This window comes from Pseudopodoces humilis, chromosome 18 (assembly GCF_049639895.1).
Source record: "Pseudopodoces humilis isolate 2021_Gansu_Grassland_sample_001 chromosome 18, ASM4963989v1, whole genome shotgun sequence".
In the NCBI taxonomy this organism is placed as follows: Eukaryota; Metazoa; Chordata; class Aves; order Passeriformes; family Paridae; genus Pseudopodoces; species Pseudopodoces humilis.
The window spans coordinates 15,277,324-15,288,678 of NC_142217.1; the positions used below are offsets into that span (position 1 = coordinate 15,277,324).

The 11,355-nt window shown below is 47.5% G+C and overlaps 1 long non-coding RNA gene across 2 annotated transcripts; it reads right to left on the reverse strand.

Moving 5' to 3' along the window:
- On the reverse strand, positions 1-10,416 carry LOC148182939 (uncharacterized). Of its 2 annotated transcripts, none has more exons than XR_015774110.1 (4): positions 10,003-10,416; positions 9,835-9,900; positions 8,584-8,692; positions 1-150 (listed from the first exon to the last, which is right to left on the reverse strand). It is a non-coding gene; the product is annotated as an uncharacterized LOC148182939 (long non-coding RNA). The 2 variants fall into 2 exon arrangements; XR_015774109.1 differs by lacking the exon at positions 1-150 and adding an exon at positions 2,806-3,090.
- Between the last annotated feature and the right edge of the window lie 939 nt (positions 10,417-11,355).

Below are 11,355 nucleotides of genomic sequence, written 5' to 3' on the forward strand. Positions count from 1 at the left end.
AGAAGACTGGCTGCTTTTTAAAAAGGGGGTTGCTGCTTTTATATCCATTTTTGTATTCAGGAGATGGTTGCCTAGCCAAGGTCATTGCTGCTGCATGCCTGGATCCGAGCAGCGAGCCATCCTCTTCTTGAATGAGGACTGCTTTCAGTCCTAAGGAAAAAATAGGAATTAGGCTTAGATCTGGCCAGCGCAAGGTCCCGAGCTGCTGCCGGGCAGAGAGAGCCACAGGAACAGCGTCCCCTTTTCCAACGGCAGCAGAGGAGATGAATGAAGCTGTAATCAAACATTTCCTGTGCAGACATGCACGGGGCTGGGCCGGGCTGTGACAGCCTGTTCTCGGCACTCCAATCCGGCACGCACAGGGAGAACCAGGGGCTGGGCCCCCGCCACGTCTCCCTGAGGCTGTCGCCTCCCTGGGCATGGTCCCTGCAGCCTGGTGTCCCCAGTGCCTCGGGGCCAGGCTGCCGTGCCAGTGCCCGCGGGCATCCCGGCGGGTTCTGCCGCGCACAGCTCCCTCCCGGTGAGGTTCGGGGAGCATCAATGAACGGGCTGGGGAGCTGCTGTGACCCCGCAGCCACGCTCAGAGTGACAATCCGACACCTCGCTCCTGTCCCCGGCACCGCACCGGCCGCTGCTGCCAACGCCAGGGTCGCGGCTTCGATCCCCGGCTGGGCCATTCACGTTTGAGTTGGGCCCGGTGATCCTTGTGGGTGTCTCCCAGTTCGGAATATCCTGGGATTTTGTGGCTGCACGTGTGTGCTGGCGAGGCCGGTGCCCGCAGCATGCCGCTCCTCACATGCAAGGTGGTGTGCTCGTGGGACACAGCGATGCCGGACTGCAGTGTGACACAAAACTCCTCTCGGGACCGGGAGCTGACACGGATTTCTCTGTCATTCCCCTGTTGTCAGCGTCCCGCTGCATATGCATTTGTTCATCATTATTAAGATACTGATTCTGACTAAACCCTGACCCTGCATCACACAGATGAGAGTGAGAAGTGGGGACAGGGCATTTCCAAACATCTATTCCATCTGGAGAGCAAACCCCTCTCCCAGTCCTTCCTGGCTGACAGGGAATTGCATCACTTGCGCGTGCAAATTTTTTTTTTTTTTGTTTTCCCCCTGAAATGTGCTTGTTTTATTGTTTTCCTCCGATGGAATTTGCCAGCGTGTCCCAAATTACGTGGATCTGAAATTAAAAAGCAACATACCTGTGGGGGGGAAGAGAATGAGTGGTTTTCACTGTGCAAGCTGGCTCTTCCTTCCCTCCTCCCTTCTCCCCACATCCCCATGTGCTATGGAGCCAGCTGCTCCCGGAATAGTTTGGGAATGAAATGTCACCATTTGAAACTGGTGAGTCACACTTTTGGGAGGAGGGGAGGAGAGAATCTGAAATCTTGCCGTGTGGCAGAGCGTCTCCTGGTGAGTACAGAGAGATTTTTAAAACCACAGACTCCCTGATGATGGAGTTGAGGGGCTTTGAACAGAGGCTGTTGGGTGTGTCCACGCTGCTTCTTTTTTCAGGAGGATCTCAAAATCCTGCAAACTTGAATTTTCTTCCCCAACATGCCCACTGCAGCTGGATGCTGGTGCCTCCTCCAGCAGCACTGGGTTGTATCCGTCTGACAACACACCTACAGTGACTCTCTTAATTAAGTCTCCCGCACTGCTGCGAGGTGTGTAATTACAGCGAGACCTGACTTAAGCATCCACTCGAGGGACTAACAAAAGGAATTCTTTACCAGAGCAGGGAGGAGCAGAACTTCACTGAATAAATTTTTTAAAATATATTTCAGGGGAAGTTTATTAAACAAAGGAGGGTAATTCCAGTTTTCCTTTCTCCCAAAATTAGGATGATGCCTTTAATATACTGAACATTAACATAATCAGCTATTTTTTTTCCTACCAAAAGGCTACTTGAGAAATTCTGTCTTTTAACAGAAATCACTATAAAAAAGTGTCAATTAGTGCAAATGGTGGCAATGATCTTGCAAAATGAATTACCGTTTATCAGAAGCTCAGCAGTTTTCCTTCCCTGCCCAAGCCCAGTGAGTTTTCTTAGTGAAAGGGCAGCACTCAGGATTGCAGTTTTAGGGTGCTATAACCACCCATTTTCAGCACTCTACCTGGCAGCTTGGCCTGGCAGGTACCAAGAACGGTGTGTCTGGAGGTAGCTGTAACACTAATGGTGCCTCCCAAAGAGCTGCAGCAGTTCCAAGAGGATAGATTTTGGCTCTTGCTGCCCCAGCTCGCTGTCAGAGGTCTCAGTCCTTCCCCCGAGGTGGCAGCTGGTCTGTGCATCCCCAAAGCCCAGGGTATTAATCCAACCCAGCAAATTATTTCAGGTTCCTTTGCTATTTCAAGCACTGCAGTGACAGAGAGATGTGCCACCCATCCTGCAGCCCCAGTGATCTCCAGCTGAAAGACAGGGAGAAGCTGCAAATAGTAATATCAGAAATAACCCCCAGAGGGGCTGTCAACCCTCAAGTCCCACCTTCAGTGGCACTCTGAGTTCATGCTGTGAGTAAAAGTCCCAAATTGCTCACCAAGCTCGCAGCAAACTTGGTGGGGATTTTGCAAGCATAAGGCCCTGGAGGGTTTGATGCCATCTCTGTTTTATTTGGAAGACCGAGCTCAGAGCAAGATTTTATGAAGTGTGCATTTCTATCTCAAATTCTAGATAGCATTAACTAGAAACCCACATCCTCCATTGTCACTGAATTTGACAGAAATCATCCCTGGCTGCAGAAATTTGCTGCAGAGCCTCAGATTTTCTTTAATACAAAATAAAACAACCTCAGAGACAACCTTGAAAAGTCAAATCCGGGTGCTAGTCCATGTGCATTTTCTCAGCAGAAAAGCCTGTTTATTCTCTTAAGTGTACCACTGTTGCCCTTTTTTCTTAAGTCAGACTGTCACAGTGATTTTGCACCGTAGGGCTCCACAGAGTCCAACCAGCAACGCTGCAGGAGCTGAAAGTTGCAGCAGCAACGCAGGAGTGAGCCAAGGAGCCAGGTCAGAAAAGAGAATCCCCTCTGGGTACTGCTGCACCCTCAGGTGTGAACTTGGAGTTATTCCAAACCAGTAACTCCTAAGAGAAGGGAATGTCAGTGGATCATCAGTTCTGAGGCCTAATGACAGCATTTTAGTGCTTGATGTTGTCTTACCTCTGTTCTAGCATAGGTGTCTGCCTGGTAGCTTTAGCTCCCCAGATCCCTGATGGGATTCCTTTTATCCTGCAGATAACTCCCATGATAATTCTGGGAATAATCAGTGTAAATACTCCCTATGGAAAAGCAGCTTATTCCTCAGAATGAGGTTATTGTCCTTTCAAATAGAGTAACAAAAGACAAATTTACTGAGTATACAACTCACTGAAGTACTGCGTGTTTCAAAGATATGTGATGATTTCTTTAAAACTTGGTGGATTTTTGCCCAAGTCAAAGGATTTTGTCTCATCACCTACAGTGGGATTTCCCAGAGGACCTGAGACAACACATCCTCAGTCTCTTGGACCTTGGCTAAACTTATACATAATGTGTAGAAGTGCTCCCAGCAGGAACAAGCAACCTTGGCAGGCCAAGATTACCACTGATCTGGTTTTGGGGAGGGGGAAAAAAAAAGAAAAATACAACTGAAATGACGTTGGACATTCATTAGCAAAGCATTGTCAGAACACAATAGAAGAACAGACAAAGCCAATCCAGATTCTGTGGTATTTCCTAAAGGGCTCCCTCTGGCACATGGCTATTCCCTGCCAATCCTTCTGTATTGTTTTTGATAATGAATAGAAGCTGAACAGATGATTGTTGTATTGTCCACTAAGTGATTCATTTACATTAAATAGTGCTCCAAAAGTAGGCTTTGGGTAGACTTTTTAGTCACTTCAGTTATTTATTTATACAGTTTAATTACTGTCTTTTAACTCTCCACTGTAATAATTATTTCCTTATTGCTTCAGCTAAATTACTCCTCTCAAGTCAGTGGCCCAACAAGCCCTGACATGAGAAGCAGCATCCATGCATTTTCAAAGGTGCTTAATTTTGAATGACCACCCCTAGGGAATTGCTCCTGATTTGGGAAGGTGCTGAGATTCCTGAGCACCTGCAGGTCCCTGGTGTCCCTGGTGCCTGGCACTGAATGGAGCAGAAACTTTGCTGCATAAACCACCACAGTTCCATGAATTCCCGTGTTAACCACTCAATTCCTGCTATATCTTCACTGAGGTTCTTGATTAACCCAAGGCTTCCATTGCAATTTCAGACTTTTCTTACAGAGGTCAAAAGTTTTGGTTTGGTTTGGTTTGCAGATGTGACAGATGTCACGTGTTCAAGGGCATATTGTTGGAGGAGAACTCCAGTACGAGAAGATATTTAGCCCCAAATCCACATCTAGCGCTGCAAGACCGCTAATTTGGATGTACAAATGGGTGGAGGAGAATGACACGTACTGAAGGGCTCTTTGATGTCTGAAGAATTTTTGGAAATCAACTCTCCAGGCCTTTTCATCTCCAGTTCTCCAAGAAACTGCATGACTTTGTTGAGTGGCTGAAGTTACATCTCAAATTCCCTGATTTTGTAATTATCCTCTCCTCCCTATTCCATGCACAAGGCAGGGAAGCAGTGATGCAGAGAGAAGAAGGGAACAGTCCCAAGAGTGTTGAGTTGCCCATGTAATGTGGCCTCAGTTTAAACCTCCCAAGGCAGAGCAAGGCAGCCTTTGCAGGCTGACATTTCCTCAGTCCCCTCTCCTTCCATTTGGGAAAAACAAACTTGCCAGCCCCGTGCCAAGATCCAAAAGAAAGAACAGAGGTTTGTTTTGAAGAGTTTAGATGCCTGTACCTGCCAAAATGAGGCAAGATTGACTTTTTGCAACCAGTTCCTACCAACTCCTCAGCCAATGAACACAGAGAACAGGAACATTCTGGTTCCAGCTCCTTGCCGTTCTCTACTGCTCTGGCTACAGGAACTGGGCAGAAGCTGCTGTGTGACTACCTAAGCTTTAGGTTTCTGTTGGTGTCACATTTTTATTACCCTGCTTCAGAAACTGCCTTTATGTCGACTGTGATTAAAGCAAACTACCCAGGATCTCCCTGAGCTTCAGCCTTCTGAATCTGGGTTATGTGGCATCATCATCAACCCAGATGAGACTCAGCAGACACAGAAATAAAACCATCCCTCCCTTTGCATAAACCCACAAAGCACTGCCAGGATTTCCCCTGCTGGCTTCCACTTTAACCCTGCAGCGTTGCTCTCCCTGTGTTCCGGCTCTCCCAGGGGCCTGGATTGCTCTCTGCTCAGTGGCAGCATGGAATCAAACTGCATTAGCAGCCCCATAATAGCTGTGCTCAGTGGAACCCAGCTCCCTTCATTAATCCAGAAAATGAGAGTTGTTTTCATACATTTGAGAAGCTAATTATTTAAGTGCTGGGAATTAAGGCTCATCAGATGCTGGTGACTGAGTTTGGTTTTGCATCCCAAGGGATGGAGGGAAACCAAGGGAAGCTGGTTTTGCACAGGTGAGCAGTAATACAACTCACCAGTACAGAGTTGGTGACCTGGCTACCTGATGAATAAAAGCCCCTCTATTTGTACATCTCTGTTCTTCCAGACATATCCAACGACCCAGAGAAGTTGTGGATGCCCAGAGAAGTTTTGAATGCCCCATTTCTGGAAGTGTTCAGGGCCAGGTTGGATGGGCTTGAAGCAACCTGGTCTAGTGAAGTGTTCCTGCCCAAAGCCTGGGGCTGGAACTGGATAAACTTCAATATCTGTTCCAACCAAAACCATTCTATGATCCTGTGATTCTTCCTATTCAAATAGATTTTTTAATCACAACTAATCAAATAATTCTATATATAGGGTTTTATTTTTTTCCTACCAGGAAAACATGTGCCCCACTTGAGGTTGACCTAACCTTTATATTTTGCAATAAATCAATATTGCCTTGTCTCAGATGGGTTTTTAGACAGGGAAATGAGCTCACACCATTTGTTCTCCTATAATCAGTCGTCCTTTAGCCTTACCTTTGACCACCATACTCAGAGAAGGGTTTAGATAGAAATGCTGCTCCCTGACCTAACAAGGGACCTTCCAGTGCCTTGGGAAACGGAAGATGAACTGGGTGAAAACCCCCCTCATCTGTGAGAAACCACAGATGAGGCCAGATCTGCTGTTCTAAACAAAGTTTTTACAACAGAATGACTTGCAACAGTAGATGGGTGCTTTTGACATCCTTCCCAGAAAGTGACAGAAAATCTATTGGTGCTATTGCCAATAACTATAGGCTAAGGATCAGGGACTTGGTTCCTGGATGTCACTGGATGAATCCCCTCTTCATTACAAGCAGCTGCCAAGAACAGATGTTTCATTTTTTATGGAGATAGCCAATGTCCTGTGTTGTCTTTAGAGACTAAGGGAGTGAACTGCTCTGTGCGTTCACTTAAAGCCAGATGTTAAAGTATTGTCTGGATGTAATTGGCCTGACAAATAGCAGGAGTGACATTTTAGCTCCATTCAAGTCAGTGTCAAAATTCCTGTTGAGTTCAGCTGGAGCCAAGATTTCACCCTCTGACAGTGCTGACGGGAAATCTAACTAGTGATCTTCAGAAAAATAAGCACAGGCATTGTGCTTTTCTAGGACTATTTTCAATCCATGGGCCATGAATCCTTAGTCTTGTGCACTGCTTTGAAGAGGTCTGCAAAAGATCTCAAAGACAAGGAATTTTTGTGTCAGTACCTTTAAACTTGCTATACAGTGGGCCATGATTCCAAAGGAGAATGTCAAGAGTTGATTACCAAGTTCAAAGTCAGCTTGATCCACTGAAATCCACCTATCTGTGCAGTCCTTGGACTGACACATCTTTCTGGCAGGATCCCCTCAGCTGAACCAATCCTTTGTCACAGAATGTTGTGAATTCAATAAACCACTCTGTGTCCTATGCTAAGACTGAGCCACATGGAAACCTCTGCTCTGGCAACTACCAGGTGCCATTGCCAATGGATTAGGATGAAAACAAGGCTTTTTAGAGAAGCTGGTGTAGCTGGGACTTTACAACCCATTTGGTTTTGTAGCAAGGTCAGTACTCCATGCCCAAGATAAATAACAGGTACCAATGTTTCCCTACAGACCTTCAGGTGTCTGGGGTAACTCAGCTGAACTTGAAAAAAGGCTTGAGCTCAGGGGAAGAAAAAATTCCTGAAGATTAAAAATAAGGTCATTTTTAAGAGGTAAAAGTGTTCTTTTTAGGCTTTAAAATATTTTTCTGTGTGTGTTTTGGTAAGCAGAATTCTTTTGTAAGTTCTTTTCTTTCAGAATGTGGGAGAACTTTTTTAGAGTGCCTTAAAAAAATGCAGGAGAGGTACTGAGGAATCTTCACATATTCTGTATTGGTTATTAGCGTGGAAAGCCCTTGTGCTTGCAAGAGCAAAGCTCCTGAACATCCCCCTTCAAATCCACTTGTGGAGCCAGGGGCTTCTTGCAGGTCCAAACTAAAGCCACTCCATTTGTAATGCAGGGTTATGGGAGGAATCCTACCCAAATCCTCGATGCTGCTCACACAGCTGACTGAAGGGAAAGGTTCCTGCTTACCTGAGAACTAACCTGGACATTTTAACACATATCACAGTAAAGCATGCCCAAATCATGAGGTAACAGTTGATTTATGGCTATCCAGAGGAGCCTAGAAGTGCACCTTGGGATGGCATGGATAGAAGAGGCAGTTACTTTGCTTTCCCATGTGAAGAATGCTGCTCCTCCCCAGCTGAGCTATCATGGAACGCAGATGACTCTCTGGAGGAAGACTTTGCTGCACATTTGCAGCGTGTTTTAGCTACTATCAACATTTATATTCCACTGGCATTTGAGGGTAAGCACTAATTAGCATAATCATCAATGCTTTAAAATTAAAAATTCTTCCAAGAGACACAGGAGGAATTGAAACTGTTTCATTCCCCCAGAGGTAAATCCTTTCCTAAGCTATCTGCTGCACCAAAAGGTTTTATTCTAGAAACATTCCCAAGCTATGCCCAAGAGTAAATGAAACTACAGCAAACTTGTAAACTTGTGTGTGTATGCAGCAAGCAGGCCCTGATTTGACAATTACTACCTGACAAAATGTTGTCACTATTTTCCACTCCTATTTTGTTTTGGCTGCTGCTCTCTGCTGTTGTGTCGCCTTTTGTGTGTGGGCTGCAACAATGAAGAAGTGTCTGTAGAGTTAGAAGTTTTTATACTTCATAGGAAAGATTCTTCTGTCTTCACAGGACAGAAAGAAAAGTGTTAATGACACGTGTAGAGTTTTTCCTCAGCCCCCCCAAATCAGGAGCTGGCCTCAAAAAATCTCAAAAGCCACTGTTTTCTACAGGGTTCCAAAGTGGATTTTTACTCTGGTTCCGACTTACCACAAGAACGCCAAGTTGAATTTCTAGCGTAAATTAACCCCTTTTATGGAGAATAAGGTGCCAGGGAAAGCTTGGGGGAACTTTAAGTTTGAAAGGTAACATCTATACTTTGGAAATGTCCCCTCAGAGTTCGTTTTTAAATTTCTACATTGCTGCCTTTGGGAAATGATAGTGGGTCTTACCAGGTGTGGTCCAGGACGGGTATCCTTCATGTGGGTTCTTTGTGGCTCAGAGGATATTCCTCAGCAGGGCCAGAAATCTCCAGGACAGTAATTAACTGTAACGATTGTTCTGTAAGTGGCCAGAGAGACAGATCAGTACTTTTTCCAAAGTACTCTTTGAGAGAGAACCGCTAAAAAATGTAGGTGTTTCTTAAAACAATTGCGTTTAAACTCACAATTCTTGTTATTTCTGCAAAAGACACCACACCCTACAGGGAGCAAGCATAGGGACTCTGCAAGGCACAGAAATCTCCATGAAAATTTCAGAGTCTTCAGGACATTGAACATATGTATGGTCTCTTTGGTATCCTGTTTTTTCAGCAAGATGGACTTAAATTTCATTGGCAGAAATTCTCTCTTTTATCTTTATCTCCTGTTTTGATGTGGTAGCCATGGAGAAAAGCCTCAGATTAGTAACAGTAGGTTGGTGCAGAATAAGAATAACTTTCTGCTTGTATTTAGACTGTAGCAATATTGGGGGCTTTGTTTAATTGGAAATATTGACAGAATAATTATTAGATGCTGCTAGGACACTAATCACCCATCCCATTCCCTTCTATGCACCTTGAGCTGGCAATCCTTAACTTCCCTCTTTTCTGAGGGATGTTTAGGTGGTTTTTACAGGGGAGGGGCTGTCTCTCTCTGACTCCTCCTTTTGAAAACTGGTTAATTCTCCTGGAAGTTGGATTAACATGGGAAGGATGTGCAGCACCAATTCCTGTTCCCTTCCCAAGAGGTGTAGGCTGCACTGTGATGACTTAATAGGTCTAATAATTACATAGGGTCAAAGAGAGGGTACAGCCTCCCTCTAGATTCCACTCATGATCTTCTGAAACATTCAGTGCAATTTGTGTACACGGCAGGATAATCAGGCCCTCACATGGCTCTTGGCATCTTTTTTTCCACCTGTGGGGCAGTTCCAGGTTTATCATTTATCGCTGGAGCATAATCCCCAGACTGCATAGAAGAGGGATTTTTGGGAGAGGCTAATAAGCAGTGTGAGCCAGGAGATGCAACAATTACAGGTGTCTCACACAGAAGGACAGTGTGTCCTGCTGCTGCCTCAGCCTGAGGGCACAAACCCAGCTCTTTTCTTAACCCTACTTTGCCACCAAACCCAGGTATACACAAATCATAAGCTAAGTTTCCTACTACCTACTTTGATTTCTTTTTTAAACAGCAGCATCTCTGGAGGAAATGGAAAGTACTCACAATTTTTTTTATTTATTTCTTGCAAGCTGCAGCAGCAGGTCAGGAAACTGGACACTGTATGAAAATCTGCAAGGTGAAGATTTCAAGGTTAAAGCTTCTGAGGAATGTGATTAGCACGGACTGAAAAATGGGATTGGTGAAATGTGGTGGCACTTCACCACTTATTACCTTGTTGCATAGTGCTTGCAGTGCTTGTCTAAGAAGCGTCTGCAAAGCCTCAGGTCTCTCTCTTCAGAAACCACTGCATAGTTCCCACACTTTCCCTTTTGCCTCACTTCATTATGTAACCCTATAGTGTGTGTAGCATACAAGCTGAAAAACTATGCACAGATTCCAACATTTTTCACTGTCTTCCCATTTCCTTGTATAGGAAAAAGCTGAAATAACACCAGTGCTGGTTTTACACCGCTTTTGTTTCTTCCCTTATGGAAACAGCAGGATGCAGGCTAGCGATATAGAGGGACCATATATGGTCCTGGGAGCCCATCGGAGCGCGGCGCGGAGCTTCTCCCGGGAGCCCGGCGATCCCTCTCCCCTCAGGAGATCTCTCTCCCCTCAGGAAACCACTGAGGGAACAGCGAGAGCGGCACCAGCGGATGTGACAGCAGCGCAGGCTGCTCTGGGAGGGACCGCCCCCTCCCGGCCACCGCCAATCCGCTCTCCGCTTGCAACAGGACTGACGTCGATTCCAACCAGTGATACTGCCGCTCCCACCACATGGACCCCACCTCTTATCTCAGTTGGTCAGATAACTTGTCAATCGTCAGCGAAGTCCCGCCTCTTTCCGGCGGGGGAAATGCTAGGTAGGAAGGGTGGAGGGGGAGAGAAGAAAGGGAAAGGAGCCAATGAGACACTAGAGACGGGTAGATTGACAGATGGACGGACCAATCATCGCCCTCCTTCCCCCCGCCGCTCCTTCCCTCCCTCGCGGGCGGCGGGGCAGAGGGGGCGCTCCTCCCGCACCTTCCCCGTTGGTCTATCCCACTCCGGGCCGGGCGGGCTGGGTTGAGTGAGCGGCTCGGACCATTGCTCGCGGCGGGCGGGGGGGGCGCGGGCGAGGCGGAGGAGGAAGGAGCCGGCGAAGGAGGCGGGGGGGCGGTTTAAAGGGACAAGAGCCGTGCGGGCGCCGGCGGGGGAAGCCGGAGCGGCGGCGGGCGGGGACTCGCCTCCTTCCCCACACACGCCTGCTCGCACCGCGGCCGGGGTCGCCGCCGCCAGCGCCCCCATCCCCTCCCTTCCCCTCCACCCGCCGCTTCCACAGCGGCCTCTATGAGGTAGAAGGGAGCGGCGGCCACTCCGGGGGCGGCAGCGGCCGCTACAGCCGCCGCCTCCTCCTTCTCCTCGCCTCAGAGCGCCCCATCTTTGTGTGTGCGGGAGAAGGGCGGGAGGGAGTGCGCGCTGCCCGCCCGCCGCGCTTTGTTCGGAGCCGGGGGGCCGTGGCGGAGCCCCGGCTCTATGTGCCAGCGGCTCCCCGGCGGCGGCGGCGTGAGGGGCCGGAGCCCCTGAGGGCGGGGGGGCCCC